At 45.6% G+C, this 11,123-nt stretch overlaps 30 non-coding genes and 2 pseudogenes across 30 annotated transcripts; all 32 read left to right on the top strand.

Annotated features, from left to right (window-relative positions):
* The first annotated feature begins 181 nt into the window (after positions 1–181).
* Positions 182–300, top strand: LOC133436545 (5S ribosomal RNA). Its single transcript, XR_009780078.1, has one exon. It is a non-coding gene; the product is annotated as a 5S ribosomal RNA (ribosomal RNA).
* Positions 301–499: 199 nt separating this feature from the next.
* Positions 500–618, top strand: LOC133436502 (5S ribosomal RNA). Its single transcript, XR_009780037.1, has one exon. It is a non-coding gene; the product is annotated as a 5S ribosomal RNA (ribosomal RNA).
* A 217-nt stretch (positions 619–835) lies between these two features.
* On the top strand, positions 836–954 carry LOC133436475 (5S ribosomal RNA). Its single transcript, XR_009780012.1, has one exon. It is a non-coding gene; the product is annotated as a 5S ribosomal RNA (ribosomal RNA).
* Positions 955–1,171: 217 nt separating this feature from the next.
* Positions 1,172–1,290, top strand: LOC133436678 (5S ribosomal RNA). The gene has a single exon (XR_009780195.1). It is a non-coding gene; the product is annotated as a 5S ribosomal RNA (ribosomal RNA).
* A 216-nt stretch (positions 1,291–1,506) lies between these two features.
* On the top strand, positions 1,507–1,625 carry LOC133436525 (5S ribosomal RNA). The gene has a single exon (XR_009780059.1). It is a non-coding gene; the product is annotated as a 5S ribosomal RNA (ribosomal RNA).
* Positions 1,626–1,824: 199 nt separating this feature from the next.
* Positions 1,825–1,943, top strand: LOC133436527 (5S ribosomal RNA). The gene has a single exon (XR_009780061.1). It is a non-coding gene; the product is annotated as a 5S ribosomal RNA (ribosomal RNA).
* A 217-nt stretch (positions 1,944–2,160) lies between these two features.
* Positions 2,161–2,279, top strand: LOC133436681 (5S ribosomal RNA). The gene has a single exon (XR_009780198.1). It is a non-coding gene; the product is annotated as a 5S ribosomal RNA (ribosomal RNA).
* Positions 2,280–2,501: 222 nt separating this feature from the next.
* LOC133436638 (5S ribosomal RNA) lies at positions 2,502–2,619 on the top strand. Its single transcript, XR_009780166.1, has one exon. It is a non-coding gene; the product is annotated as a 5S ribosomal RNA (ribosomal RNA).
* Positions 2,620–2,836: 217 nt separating this feature from the next.
* Positions 2,837–2,955, top strand: LOC133436627 (5S ribosomal RNA). The gene has a single exon (XR_009780156.1). It is a non-coding gene; the product is annotated as a 5S ribosomal RNA (ribosomal RNA).
* Positions 2,956–3,171: 216 nt separating this feature from the next.
* LOC133436682 (5S ribosomal RNA) lies at positions 3,172–3,290 on the top strand. The gene has a single exon (XR_009780199.1). It is a non-coding gene; the product is annotated as a 5S ribosomal RNA (ribosomal RNA).
* A 199-nt stretch (positions 3,291–3,489) lies between these two features.
* Positions 3,490–3,608, top strand: LOC133436557 (5S ribosomal RNA). Its single transcript, XR_009780089.1, has one exon. It is a non-coding gene; the product is annotated as a 5S ribosomal RNA (ribosomal RNA).
* Positions 3,609–3,807: 199 nt separating this feature from the next.
* Positions 3,808–3,926, top strand: LOC133436683 (5S ribosomal RNA). The gene has a single exon (XR_009780200.1). It is a non-coding gene; the product is annotated as a 5S ribosomal RNA (ribosomal RNA).
* Positions 3,927–4,143: 217 nt separating this feature from the next.
* LOC133436553 (5S ribosomal RNA) lies at positions 4,144–4,262 on the top strand. Its single transcript, XR_009780085.1, has one exon. It is a non-coding gene; the product is annotated as a 5S ribosomal RNA (ribosomal RNA).
* A 217-nt stretch (positions 4,263–4,479) lies between these two features.
* LOC133436487 (5S ribosomal RNA) lies at positions 4,480–4,598 on the top strand. Its single transcript, XR_009780023.1, has one exon. It is a non-coding gene; the product is annotated as a 5S ribosomal RNA (ribosomal RNA).
* A 217-nt stretch (positions 4,599–4,815) lies between these two features.
* Positions 4,816–4,934, top strand: LOC133436501 (5S ribosomal RNA). Its single transcript, XR_009780036.1, has one exon. It is a non-coding gene; the product is annotated as a 5S ribosomal RNA (ribosomal RNA).
* A 199-nt stretch (positions 4,935–5,133) lies between these two features.
* Positions 5,134–5,252, top strand: LOC133436568 (5S ribosomal RNA). Its single transcript, XR_009780100.1, has one exon. It is a non-coding gene; the product is annotated as a 5S ribosomal RNA (ribosomal RNA).
* A 199-nt stretch (positions 5,253–5,451) lies between these two features.
* Positions 5,452–5,570, top strand: LOC133436503 (5S ribosomal RNA). The gene has a single exon (XR_009780038.1). It is a non-coding gene; the product is annotated as a 5S ribosomal RNA (ribosomal RNA).
* A 217-nt stretch (positions 5,571–5,787) lies between these two features.
* On the top strand, positions 5,788–5,906 carry LOC133436499 (5S ribosomal RNA). The gene has a single exon (XR_009780034.1). It is a non-coding gene; the product is annotated as a 5S ribosomal RNA (ribosomal RNA).
* Positions 5,907–6,123: 217 nt separating this feature from the next.
* On the top strand, positions 6,124–6,242 carry LOC133436684 (5S ribosomal RNA). The gene has a single exon (XR_009780201.1). It is a non-coding gene; the product is annotated as a 5S ribosomal RNA (ribosomal RNA).
* A 618-nt stretch (positions 6,243–6,860) lies between these two features.
* Positions 6,861–6,979, top strand: LOC133436674 (5S ribosomal RNA; annotated as a pseudogene).
* A 199-nt stretch (positions 6,980–7,178) lies between these two features.
* On the top strand, positions 7,179–7,297 carry LOC133436528 (5S ribosomal RNA). The gene has a single exon (XR_009780062.1). It is a non-coding gene; the product is annotated as a 5S ribosomal RNA (ribosomal RNA).
* A 217-nt stretch (positions 7,298–7,514) lies between these two features.
* LOC133436685 (5S ribosomal RNA) lies at positions 7,515–7,633 on the top strand. Its single transcript, XR_009780202.1, has one exon. It is a non-coding gene; the product is annotated as a 5S ribosomal RNA (ribosomal RNA).
* A 222-nt stretch (positions 7,634–7,855) lies between these two features.
* LOC133436619 (5S ribosomal RNA) lies at positions 7,856–7,973 on the top strand. Its single transcript, XR_009780148.1, has one exon. It is a non-coding gene; the product is annotated as a 5S ribosomal RNA (ribosomal RNA).
* Positions 7,974–8,190: 217 nt separating this feature from the next.
* On the top strand, positions 8,191–8,309 carry LOC133436639 (5S ribosomal RNA). The gene has a single exon (XR_009780167.1). It is a non-coding gene; the product is annotated as a 5S ribosomal RNA (ribosomal RNA).
* Positions 8,310–8,525: 216 nt separating this feature from the next.
* LOC133436686 (5S ribosomal RNA) lies at positions 8,526–8,644 on the top strand. The gene has a single exon (XR_009780203.1). It is a non-coding gene; the product is annotated as a 5S ribosomal RNA (ribosomal RNA).
* Positions 8,645–8,843: 199 nt separating this feature from the next.
* Positions 8,844–8,962, top strand: LOC133436579 (5S ribosomal RNA). Its single transcript, XR_009780111.1, has one exon. It is a non-coding gene; the product is annotated as a 5S ribosomal RNA (ribosomal RNA).
* A 199-nt stretch (positions 8,963–9,161) lies between these two features.
* Positions 9,162–9,280, top strand: LOC133436687 (5S ribosomal RNA). The gene has a single exon (XR_009780204.1). It is a non-coding gene; the product is annotated as a 5S ribosomal RNA (ribosomal RNA).
* A 217-nt stretch (positions 9,281–9,497) lies between these two features.
* On the top strand, positions 9,498–9,616 carry LOC133436554 (5S ribosomal RNA). Its single transcript, XR_009780086.1, has one exon. It is a non-coding gene; the product is annotated as a 5S ribosomal RNA (ribosomal RNA).
* Positions 9,617–9,833: 217 nt separating this feature from the next.
* On the top strand, positions 9,834–9,952 carry LOC133436618 (5S ribosomal RNA). Its single transcript, XR_009780147.1, has one exon. It is a non-coding gene; the product is annotated as a 5S ribosomal RNA (ribosomal RNA).
* A 199-nt stretch (positions 9,953–10,151) lies between these two features.
* LOC133436666 (5S ribosomal RNA) lies at positions 10,152–10,270 on the top strand (annotated as a pseudogene).
* A 199-nt stretch (positions 10,271–10,469) lies between these two features.
* On the top strand, positions 10,470–10,588 carry LOC133436635 (5S ribosomal RNA). The gene has a single exon (XR_009780163.1). It is a non-coding gene; the product is annotated as a 5S ribosomal RNA (ribosomal RNA).
* A 217-nt stretch (positions 10,589–10,805) lies between these two features.
* Positions 10,806–10,924, top strand: LOC133436645 (5S ribosomal RNA). Its single transcript, XR_009780172.1, has one exon. It is a non-coding gene; the product is annotated as a 5S ribosomal RNA (ribosomal RNA).
* The last annotated feature ends 199 nt before the right edge of the window (positions 10,925–11,123 follow it).

Below are 11,123 nucleotides of genomic sequence, written 5' to 3' on the forward strand. Positions count from 1 at the left end.
CGCTCTCGCTTAATCTACCCACAAATATTTAAACGTGGTAACAGCGACAGCTCACGTCCTAAAGTGTTTTGCACATGGTTAAGGCACTTTAACTCCAACAAATAAAACCAACAAATCAATGACTTATATTCTATGACTTATCTTCAACTCCATATAAGAGGTATTTCAAGCAGCAGATTCTGCTTACGGCCATACCAGCCTGGATGCGCCCGATCTCGTCTGATCTCGGAAGCTAAGCAGGGTAGGGCCTGGTTAGTACTTGGATGGGAGACCGCCTGGGAATACCAGGTGCTGTAAGCTTTTTCAACCAGCAGAGAACGCTCTCGCTTAATCTACCCACACATATTTCAACGTGGTAACAGCGACAGCTCACGTCCTAAAGTGTTTTGCACATGGTTAAGGCACTTTAACTCCAACAAATAAAACCAACAAATCAATTACTTATATTCTATGACTTATCTTCAACTCCATATCAGAGGTATTTCAAGCTGCAGCTTCTGCTTACGGCCATACCAGCCTGGATGCGCCCGATCTCGTCTGATCTCGGAAGCTAAGCAGGGTCGGGCCTGGTTAGTACTTGAATGGGAGACCGCCTGGGAATACCAGGTGCTGTAAGCTTTTTCAACCAGCAGAGAACGCTCTCGCTTAATCTACCCACACATATTTCAACGTGGTAACAGCGACAGCTCACGTCCTAAAGTGTTTTTCACATGGTTAAGGCACTTTAACTCCAACAAATAAGCACTTCTAAATTATTATCACCAACAAATCAATGACTTATATTATATGACTTATCTTCAACTCCATATAAGAGGTATTTCAAGCCGCAGCTTCTGCTTACGGCCATACCAGCCTGGAAGCGCCCGATCTCGTCTGATCTCGGAAGCTAAGCAGGGTCGGGCCTGGTTAGTACTTGGATGGGAGACCGCCTGGGAATACCAGGTGCTGTAAGCTTTTTCAACCAGCAGAGAGCGCTCTCGCTTAATCTACCCACACATATTTCAACGTGGTAACAGCGACAGCTCACGTCCTAAAGTGTTTTGCACATGGTTAAGGCACTTTAACTCCAACAAATAAGTGCTTCTAAATTATTATCACCAACAAATCAATGACTTATATTCTATGACTTATCTTCAACTCCATATAAGAGGTATTTCAAGCTGCAGCTTCTGCTTACGGCCATACCAGCCTGGATGCGCCCGATCTCGTCTGATCTCGGAAGCTAAGCAGGGTTGGGCCTGGTTAGTACTTGGATGGGAGACCGCCTGGGAATACCAGGTGCTGTAAGCTTTTTCAACCAGCAGAGAGCCCTCTCGCTTAATCTACCCACACATATTTCAACGTGGTAACAGCGACAGCTCACGTCCTAAAGTGTTTTGCACATGGTTAAGGCACTTTTACTCCAACAAATAAGCGCTTCTAAATTATTATCACCAACAAATCAATGACTTGTATTATATACTTATCTTCAACTCCATATAAGAAGTATTTCAAGCTGCAGCTTCAGCTTACGGCCATACCAGCCTGGATGCGCCCGATCTCGTCTGATCTCGGAAGCTAAGCAGGGTCGGGCCTGTTTAGTACTTGGATGGGAGACCGCCTGGGAATACCAGGTGCTGTAAGCTTTTTCAACCAGCAGAGAGCGCTCTCGCTTAATCTACCCACACATATTTCAACGTGGTAACAGCGACAGCTCACGTCCTAAAGTGTTTTGCACATGGTTAAGGCACTTTAACTCCAACAAATAAAACCAACAAATCAATGACTTATATTCTATGACTTATCTTCAACTCCATATCAGAGGTATTTCAAGTTGCAGCTTCTGCTTACGGCCATACCAGCCTGGATGCGCCCGATCTCATCTGATCTCGGAAGCTAAGCAGAGTCGGGCCTGGTTAGTACTTGGATGGGAGACCGCCTGGGAATACCAGGTGCTGTAAGCTTTTTCAACCAGCAGAGAGCGCTCTCGCTTAATCTACCCACACAAATTTCAACGTGGTAACAGCGACAGCTCATGTCCTAAAGTGTTTTGCACATGGTTAAGGCACTTTAACTCCAACAAATAAGCGCTTCTAAATTATTATCACCAACAAATCAATGACTTATATTCTATGACTTATCTTCAACTCCATATAAGAGGTATTTCAAGCTGCAGCTTCAGCTTACGGCCATACCAGCCTGGATGCGCCCGATCTCGTCTGATCTCGGAAGCTAAGCAGGGTCGGGCCTGGTTAGTACTTGGATGGGAGACCGCCTGGGAATACCAGGTGCTGTAAGCTTTTTCAACCAGCAGAGAGCGCTCTCGCTTAATCTACCCACACATATTTCAACGTGGTAACAGCGACAGCTCACGTCCTAAAGTGTTTTGCACATGGTTAAGGCACTTTAACTCCAACAAATAAGCGCTTCTAAATTATTATCACCAACAAATCAATGACTTGTATTATATACTTATCTTCAACTCCATATAAGAAGTATTTCAAGCTGCAGCTTCAGCTTCAGCTTACGGCCATACCAGCCTGGATGCGCCCGTTCTCGTCTGATCTCGGAAGCTAAGCAGGGTCGGGCCTGGTTAGTACTTGGTGGGAGACCGCCTGGGAATACCAGGTGCTGTAAGCTTTTTCAACCAGCAGAGAGCGCTCTCGCTTAATCTACCCACACATATTTCAACGTGGTAAGAGCGACAGCTCACGTCCTAAAGTGTTTTGCACATGGTTAAGGCACCTTAACTCCAACAAATAAGCGCTTCTAAATTATTATCACCAACAAATCAATGACTTATATTATATGACTTATCTTCAACTCCATATAAGAGGTATTTCAAGCAGCAGCTTCTGCTTACGGCCATACCAGCCTGAATGCGCCCGATCTCGTCTGATCTCGGAAGCTAAGCAGGGTCGGGCCTGGTTAGTACTTGGATGGGAGACCGCCTGGGAATACCAGGTGCTGTAAGCTTTTTCAACCAGCAGAGAGCGCTCTCGCTTAATCTACCCACACATATTTCAACGTGGTAACAGCGACAGCTCCCGTCTTAAAGTGTTTTGCACATGGTTAAGGCACTTTAACTCCAAAAAATATGCGCTTCTAAATTATTATCACCAACAAATCAAGACTTATATTATATGACTTATCTTCAACTCCATATAAGAGGTATTTCAAGCTGCAGCTTCAGCTTACGGCCATACCAGCCTGGATGCGCCCGATCTCGTCTGATCTCGGAAGCTAAGCAGGGTCGGGCCTGGTTAGTACTTGGATGGGAGACCGCCTGGGAATACCAGGTGCTGTAAGCTTTTTCAACCAGCAGAGAGCGCTCTCGCTTAATCTACCCACACATATTTCAACGTGGTAACAGCGACAGCTCACGTCCTAAAGTGTTTTGCACATGGTTAAGGCACTTTAACTCCAACAAATAAAACCAACAAATCAATGACTTATATTCTATGACTTATCTTCAACTCCATATAAGAGGTATTTCAAGCAGCAGATTCTGCTTACGGCCATACCAGCCTGGATGCGCCCGATCTCGTCTGATCTCGGAAGCTAAGCAGGGTAGGGCCTGGTTAGTACTTGGATGGGAGACCGCCTGGGAATACCAGGTGCTGTAAGCTTTTTCAACCAGCAGAGAACGCTCTCGCTTAATCTACCCACACATATTTCAACGTGGTAACAGCGACAGCTCACGTCCTAAAGTGTTTTGCACATGGTTAAGGCACTTTAACTCCAACAAATAAAACCAACAAATCAATTACTTATATTCTATGACTTATCTTCAACTCCATATCAGAGGTATTTCAAGCTGCAGCTTCTGCTTACGGCCATACCAGCCTGGATGCGCCCGATCTCGTCTGATCTCGGAAGCTAAGCAGGGTCGGGCCTGGTTAGTACTTGGATGGGAGACCGCCTGGGAATACCAGGTGCTGTAAGCTTTTTCAACCAGCAGAGAGCGCTCTCGCTTAATCTACCCACACATATTTCAACGTGGTAACAGCGACAGCTCACGTCCTAAAGTGTTTTTCACATGGTTAAGGCAGTTTAACTCCAACAAATAAGCGCTTCTAAATTATTATCACCAACAAATCAATGACTTATATTATATGACTTATCTTCAACTCCATATAAGAGGTATTTCAAGCCGCAGCTTCTGCTTACGGCCATACCAGCCTGGAAGCGCCCGATCTCGTCTGATCTCGGAAGCTAAGCAGGGTCGGGCCTGGTTAGTACTTGGATAGGAGACCGCTTGGGAATACCAGGTGCTGTAAGCTTTTTCAACCAGCAGAGAGCGCTCTCGCTTAATCTACCCACACATATTTCAACGTGGTAACAGCGACAGCTCACGTCCTAAAGTGTTTTTCACATGGTTAAGGCACTTTAACTCCAACAAATAAGCGCTTCTAAATTATTATCACCAACAAATCAATGACTTATATTATATGACTTATCTTCAACTCCATATAAGAGGTATTTCAAGCCGCAGCTTCTGCTTACGGCCATACCAGCCTGGAAGCGCCCGATCTCGTCTGATCTCGGAAGCTAAGCAGGGTCGGGCCTGGTTAGTACTTGGATGGGAGACCGCCTGGGAATACCAGGTGCTGTAAGCTTTTTCAACCAGCAGAGAGCGCTCTCGCTTAATCTACCCACACATATTTCAACGTGGTAACAGCGACAGCTCACGTCCTAAAGTGTTTTGCACATGGTTAAGGCACTTTTACTCCAACAAATAAGCGCTTCTAAATTATTATCACCAACAAATCAATGACTTATATTATATGACTTATCTTCAACTCCATATAAGAGGTATTTCAAGCTGCAGCTTCAGCTTACGGCCATACCAGCCTGGATGCGCCCGATCTCGTCTGATCTCGGAAGCTAAGCAGGGTCGGGCCTGGTTAGTACTTGGATGGGAGACCGCCTGGGAATATCAGGTGCTGTAAGCTTTTTCAACCAGCAGAGAGCGCTCTCGCTTAATCTACCCACAAATATTTAAACGTGGTAACAGCGACAGCTCACGTCCTAAAGTGTTTTGCACATGGTTAAGGCACTTTAACTCCAACAAATAAAACCAACAAATCAATGACTTATATTCTATGACTTATCTTCAACTCCATATAAGAGGTATTTCAAGCAGCAGATTCTGCTTACGGCCATACCAGCCTGGATGCGCCCGATCTCGTCTGATCTCGGAAGCTAAGCAGGGTAGGGCCTGGTTAGTACTTGGATGGGAGACCGCCTGGGAATACCAGGTGCTGTAAGCTTTTTCAACCAGCAGAGAACGCTCTCGCTTAATCTACCCACACATATTTCAACGTGGTAACAGCGACAGCTCACGTCCTAAAGTGTTTTGCACATGGTTAAGGCACTTTAACTCCAACAAATAAAACCAACAAATCAATTACTTATATTCTATGACTTATCTTCAACTCCATATCAGAGGTATTTCAAGCTGCAGCTTCTGCTTACGGCCATACCAGCCTGGATGCGCCCGATCTCGTCTGATCTCGGAAGCTAAGCAGGGTCGGGCCTGGTTAGTACTTGAATGGGAGACCGCCTGGGAATACCAGGTGCTGTAAGCTTTTTCAACCAGCAGAGAACGCTCTCGCTTAATCTACCCACACATATTTCAACGTGGTAACAGCGACAGCTCACGTCCTAAAGTGTTTTTCACATGGTTAAGGCACTTTAACTCCAACAAATAAGCACTTCTAAATTATTATCACCAACAAATCAATGACTTATATTATATGACTTATCTTCAACTCCATATAAGAGGTATTTCAAGCCGCAGCTTCTGCTTACGGCCATACCAGCCTGGAAGCGCCCGATCTCGTCTGATCTCGGAAGCTAAGCAGGGTCGGGCCTGGTTAGTACTTGGATGGGAGACCGCCTGGGAATACCAGGTGCTGTAAGCTTTTTCAACCAGCAGAGAGCGCTCTCGCTTAATCTACCCACACATATTTCAACGTGGTAACAGCGACAGCTCACGTCCTAAAGTGTTTTGCACATGGTTAAGGCACTTTAACTCCAACAAATAAGTGCTTCTAAATTATTATCACCAACAAATCAATGACTTATATTCTATGACTTATCTTCAACTCCATATAAGAGGTATTTCAAGCTGCAGCTTCTGCTTACGGCCATACCAGCCTGGATGCGCCCGATCTCGTCTGATCTCGGAAGCTAAGCAGGGTCGGGCCTGGTTAGTACTTGGATGGGAGACCGCCTGGGAATACCAGGTGCTGTAAGCTTTTTCAACCAGCAGAGAGCCCTCTCGCTTAATCTACCCACACATATTTCAACGTGGTAACAGCGACAGCTCACGTCCTAAAGTGTTTTGCACATGGTTAAGGCACTTTTACTCCAACAAATAAGCGCTTCTAAATTATTATCACCAACAAATCAATGACTTGTATTATATACTTATCTTCAACTCCATATAAGAAGTATTTCAAGCTGCAGCTTCAGCTTACGGCCATACCATTCCTGACCCTGCACCCCAACCTGGGACTTGCTGATTGGGCCGGAGCTTCGGGAGCTGTGTGCTGGCCTGCGGTCCCCACCCCCGGTCATCCCGTTGCTGCTTCCACCTGCCTGCTGTGCTGTTGCCGTCCCTGACCCACCAGTCTGGCCCTCGGCAGGAGGGTCCCCCCTGATGAGCCTGGTCCTGCTCAAGGTTTCTTCCCTCCTAAAGGGGAGTTTTTCCTTGCCACTGTTTGGCTTAAGGTTTTTCTCCCACTAGGGGAGTTTTTTACCTGCCATTGTTTATGTAATATCTGCTCGGGGGTCATGTTCTGGGTATGGGTCTCTGTAAAGCGTCTAGAGACAACTCTGTTGTATTAGACGCTATATAAATAAAATTGAATTGAATTGAATTGAATACCAGCCTGGATGCGCCCGATCTCGTCTGATCTCGGAAGCTAAGCAGGGTCGGGCCTGTTTAGTACTTGGATGGGAGACCGCCTGGGAATACCAGGTGCTGTAAGCTTTTTCAACCAGCAGAGAGCGCTCTCGCTTAATCTACCCACACATATTTCAACGTGGTAACAGCGACAGCTCACGTCCTAAAGTGTTTTGCACATGGTTAAGGCACTTTAACTCCAACAAATAAAACCAACAAATCAATGACTTATATTCTATGACTTATCTTCAACTCCATATCAGAGGTATTTCAAGTTGCAGCTTCTGCTTACGGCCATACCAGCCTGGATGCGCCCGATCTCATCTGATCTCGGAAGCTAAGCAGAGTCGGGCCTGGTTAGTACTTGGATGGGAGACCGCCTGGGAATACCAGGTGCTGTAAGCTTTTTCAACCAGCAGAGAGCGCTCTCGCTTAATCTACCCACACAAATTTCAACGTGGTAACAGCGACAGCTCATGTCCTAAAGTGTTTTGCACATGGTTAAGGCACTTTAACTCCAACAAATAAGCGCTTCTAAATTATTATCACCAACAAATCAATGACTTATATTCTATGACTTATCTTCAACTCCATATAAGAGGTATTTCAAGCTGCAGCTTCAGCTTACGGCCATACCAGCCTGGATGCGCCCGATCTCGTCTGATCTCGGAAGCTAAGCAGGGTCGGGCCTGGTTAGTACTTGGATGGGAGACCGCCTGGGAATACCAGGTGCTGTAAGCTTTTTCAACCAGCAGAGAGCGCTCTCGCTTAATCTACCCACACATATTTCAACGTGGTAACAGCGACAGCTCACGTCCTAAAGTGTTTTGCACATGGTTAAGGCACTTTAACTCCAACAAATAAGCGCTTCTAAATTATTATCACCAACAAATCAATGACTTGTATTATATACTTATCTTCAACTCCATATAAGAAGTATTTCAAGCTGCAGCTTCAGCTTCAGCTTACGGCCATACCAGCCTGGATGCACCCGTTCTCGTCTGATCTCGGAAGCTAAGCAGGGTCGGGCCTGGTTAGTACTTGGTGGGAGACCGCCTGGGAATACCAGGTGCTGTAAGCTTTTTCAACCAGCAGAGAGCGCTCTCGCTTAATCTACCCACACATATTTCAACGTGGTAAGAGCGACAGCTCACGTCCTAAAGTGTTTTGCACATGGTTAAGGCACCTTAACTCCAACAAATAAGCGCTTCTAAATTATTATCACCAACAAATCAATGACTTATATTATATGACTTATCTTCAACTCCATATAAGAGGTATTTCAAGCAGCAGCTTCTGCTTACGGCCATACCAGCCTGAATGCGCCCGATCTCGTCTGATCTCGGAAGCTAAGCAGGGTCGGGCCTGGTTAGTACTTGGATGGGAGACCGCCTGGGAATACCAGGTGCTGTAAGCTTTTTCAACCAGCAGAGAGCGCTCTCGCTTAATCTACCCACACATATTTCAACGTGGTAACAGCGACAGCTCCCGTCTTAAAGTGTTTTGCACATGGTTAAGGCACTTTAACTCCAAAAAATATGCGCTTCTAAATTATTATCACCAACAAATCAAGACTTATATTATATGACTTATCTTCAACTCCATATAAGAGGTATTTCAAGCTGCAGCTTCAGCTTACGGCCATACCAGCCTGGATGCGCCCGATCTCGTCTGATCTCGGAAGCTAAGCAGGGTCGGGCCTGGTTAGTACTTGGATGGGAGACCGCCTGGGAATACCAGGTGCTGTAAGCTTTTTCAACCAGCAGAGAGCGCTCTCGCTTAATCTACCCACACATATTTCAACGTGGTAACAGCGACAGCTCACGTCCTAAAGTGTTTTGCACATGGTTAAGGCACTTTAACTCCAACAAATAAAACCAACAAATCAATGACTTATATTCTATGACTTATCTTCAACTCCATATAAGAGGTATTTCAAGCAGCAGATTCTGCTTACGGCCATACCAGCCTGGATGCGCCCGATCTCGTCTGATCTCGGAAGCTAAGCAGGGTAGGGCCTGGTTAGTACTTGGATGGGAGACCGCCTGGGAATACCAGGTGCTGTAAGCTTTTTCAACCAGCAGAGAACGCTCTCGCTTAATCTACCCACACATATTTCAACGTGGTAACAGCGACAGCTCACGTCCTAAAGTGTTTTGCACATGGTTAAGGCACTTTAACTCCAACAAATAAAACCAACAAATCAATTACTTATATTCTATGACTTATCTTCAACTCCATATCAGAGGTATTTCAAGCTGCAGCTTCTGCTTACGGCCATACCAGCCTGGATGCGCCCGATCTCGTCTGATCTCGGAAGCTAAGCAGGGTCGGGCCTGGTTAGTACTTGGATGGGAGACCGCCTGGGAATACCAGGTGCTGTAAGCTTTTTCAACCAGCAGAGAGCGCTCTCGCTTAATCTACCCACACATATTTCAACGTGGTAACAGCGACAGCTCACGTCCTAAAGTGTTTTTCACATGGTTAAGGCAGTTTAACTCCAACAAATAAGCGCTTCTAAATTATTATCACCAACAAATCAATGACTTATATTATATGACTTATCTTCAACTCCATATAAGAGGTATTTCAAGCCGCAGCTTCTGCTTACGGCCATACCAGCCTGGAAGCGCCCGATCTCGTCTGATCTCGGAAGCTAAGCAGGGTCGGGCCTGGTTAGTACTTGGATAGGAGACCGCTTGGGAATACCAGGTGCTGTAAGCTTTTTCAACCAGCAGAGAGCGCTCTCGCTTAATCTACCCACACATATTTCAACGTGGTAACAGCGACAGCTCACGTCCTAAAGTGTTTTGCACATGGTTAAGGCACTTTAACTCCAACAAATAAGTGCTTCTAAATTATTATCACCAACAAATCAATGACTTATATTATATGACTTATCTTCAACTCCATATAAGAGGTATTTCAAGCTGCAGCTTCAGCTTACGGCCATACCAGCCTGGATGCGCCCGATCTCGTCTGATTTCGGAAGCTAAGCAGGGTCGGGCCTGGTTAGTACCTGGATGGGAGACTGCCTGGGAATACCAGGTGCTGTAAGCTTTTTCAACCAGCAGAGAGCGCTCTCGCTTAATCTACCCACACATATTTCAACGTGGTAACAGCGACAGCTCACGTCCTAAAGTGTTTTGCACATGGTTAAGGCACTTTAACTCCAACAAATAAAACCAACAAATCAATGACTTATATTCTATGACTTATCTTCAACTCCATATAAGAGGTATTTCCAGCAGGAGCTTCTGCTTACAGCCATGCCAGCCTGGATGCGCCCAATCTCATCTGATCTCGGAAGCTAAGCAGGGTCGGGCCTTGTTAGTACATGGATGGGAGACCGCCTGGGAATACACGGTGCTGTTAGCTTTTTCAACCAGCAGAGAGCGCTCTCGCTTAATCTACCCACACATATTTCAACGTGGTAACAGCGACAGCTCACGCCCTAAAGTGTTTTGCACATGGTTAAGGCACTTTAACTCCAACAAATAAAACCAACAAATCTATGACTTATATTCTATGACTTATCTTCAACTCCATATAAGAGGTATTTCAAGCTGCAGCTTCAGCTTACGGCCATACCAGCCTGGATGCGCCCGATCTCGTCTGATCTCGGCAGATAAGCAGGGTGGGGCCTGGTTAGTACATGGATGGGAGACCGCCTGGGAATACCAGGTGCTGTAAGCATTTTCAACCTGCAGAGAACGCTCTCGCTTAATCTACCCACATATATTTCAACGTGGTAACAGCGACAGCTCACGTCCTAAAGTGTTTAGCACATGGTTAAGGCACTTTAACTCCAACAAATAAGCGCTTCTAAATTATTAACACCAACAAATCAATGACTTATATTATATGACTTATCTTCAACTCCATATAAGAGGTATTTCAAGCTGGAGCTTCTGCTTACGGCCATACCAGCCTGGATGCGCCCGATCTTGTCTGATCTCGGAAGCTAAGCAGGGTCGGGCCTGGTTAGTACTTGGATGGCGGACCGCCTGGGAATACCAGGTGTTGTAAGCTTTTTCAACCAGCAGAGAGTGCTCTCGCTTAATCTACCCACACATATTTCAACGTGGTAACAGCGACAGCTCATGTCCTAAAGTGTTTTGCACATGGTTAAGGCACTTTAACTCCAACAAATAAGCGCTTCTAAATTATTATCACCAACAAATCAATGACTTGTATTATATGACTTATCTTCAACTCCATATAAGAAGTA

This window comes from Cololabis saira, unplaced genomic scaffold (genome assembly GCF_033807715.1).
Source record: "Cololabis saira isolate AMF1-May2022 unplaced genomic scaffold, fColSai1.1 scf060, whole genome shotgun sequence".
In the NCBI taxonomy this organism is placed as follows: domain Eukaryota; kingdom Metazoa; phylum Chordata; class Actinopteri; order Beloniformes; family Belonidae; genus Cololabis; species Cololabis saira.